The sequence below is a fragment of the Triticum urartu genome, chromosome 7 (genome assembly GCF_003073215.2).
Source record: "Triticum urartu cultivar G1812 chromosome 7, Tu2.1, whole genome shotgun sequence".
Taxonomy (NCBI): domain Eukaryota; kingdom Viridiplantae; phylum Streptophyta; class Magnoliopsida; order Poales; family Poaceae; genus Triticum; species Triticum urartu.
Window position 1 is genome coordinate 706,357,103 of NC_053028.1, and position 1,617 is coordinate 706,358,719.

General features: G+C 43.0%; 1 long non-coding RNA gene across 2 annotated transcripts; it reads right to left on the bottom strand.

Annotated features, from left to right (window-relative positions):
- Positions 1-378: 378 nt before the first annotated feature.
- On the bottom strand, positions 379-1,409 carry LOC125521728. Of its 2 annotated transcripts, XR_007289400.1 has the most exons (3): positions 998-1,409; positions 817-904; positions 379-730 (listed from the first exon to the last, which is right to left on the bottom strand). It is a non-coding gene; the product is annotated as an uncharacterized LOC125521728 (long non-coding RNA). The 2 variants fall into 2 exon arrangements; XR_007289399.1 differs by having other exon boundaries at positions 379-904.
- Positions 1,410-1,617: the final 208 nt, after the last annotated feature.

Below are 1,617 nucleotides of genomic sequence, written 5' to 3' on the forward strand. Positions count from 1 at the left end.
TTGGAGTAGAACGACATTGTCTCCTTGCTCAGCTAAAAGCCAATTGGTAATCACGCCGCCATTGCCACTTTGGTCTATTGCTCATCTGTTTCAAAATTGAGTTTTCTGGCAACAATGCGTGACCATGGAGGACTATTTTTCAACCTGATCTCTACTCCTAATGTCTCAGTACGTAAGTCGTTCGTTCGCTTCGTTCGTTCCCACCGTCCCATCGATCTCCCCACCAGGCGATCCCTCCCCCCACCGATTTTTTTCTTCCCACCGAAAACCATGATCGGTTTTCTTTCATGCATCACAAGAACCAAGCCAAACGTTCCATCCCCCTTCCATATAAAACAACAAACCTTCCGTCCTTCCCTTCAATTTATGACACCAATCAAATCAAATCATATGGAACCATATCGGAAAATTCCGTCACGAGAAGCTTCCATAAACAACAGTTTAATCTAATATTTTTGCTCTTTCCATATACAACAAACAATTTCCAAATCCTATCTTCCGAGCGGGGCGAGCAAGGCCTGATTCTCCATGCTTCCTGGTTTGCGTTCGGATCATGTGGATTTGAACTGTTTCTTCAAAGTTTGCCGTCGGATCAGGTGTGCGAGGCCTGTTTCTTCAAACTTTGCCCCCGGTGCCGGGCGCGGCTGCCAGCTAGACACGGGTGCCGGCCTGGCTTCCAGCGATCCACGGTGCCGGCGCGGCTGCGAGCGAGACAAGGGTCCTGGCGCGGCTGCGAGCGAGACACAGGTTAGTAACCTGTACACAGTTCACTTCTGGTTAAACTAATGCGGGAAGAGACTGGGTTAACTATACAACTGTTCGATTGGTGGTGTGACATAGCCCCAACTGTTCGTCCGATTCATACATGGAACTGACTGTTCTTGTGTGCTAGCGAGGCATATACCTGTTCAAAGTAAGTACTCAACTGCTTTAAGTATACAACCAATGCATAGCAAGGCTTGACATATGTATACATTCAACCCTTTCGAAAACTTACTGCTTCTCGAGAGGTATCCTAACCCCGGCTATAATTTATCTGACGTTCTACCGAAGTAATCTGTACCAAGAACATGGCTCAGAGAGGATAATTTGCTATATACTCCCTCCGTTCCGAATTACTTGTCGCATGTATGGATGTATCTAGATGTATTTTAGTTCTAGATACATCAATTTCTGCGACGAGTAATTTGGAACAGAGGGAGTACATGCTCCATAGTGTTCCTTTTTTTTAATTATCAAGAGCTTGTTAAAATAACTGTGGTACATAATTGATATGGAATCCAGTATGCACTTATATGCACTTAGTTGACTATCTTCAGTTTTTATATATACTGATGGAACTATCTTCAGTTTGTATATATACTTGTCACAAATCAGTACTTGTCACAAATCACAAATCAGTACTTGGCACAAACCTATCTTCGTGGTCAAACATAGTGTTCCTCGAGCATGTACTGATGCAACTATCCCTGCCATTTATTTATATCTAGGTAAGAGTCCATGCATTTATTTGAATGGTCTGGTGGTTCAAAATCCAAATATTTGAGGAGCACATATATACATATGAGTGTTACCAATGCATACAAAAACAAATGACATGGATAATAAGAACTAGCT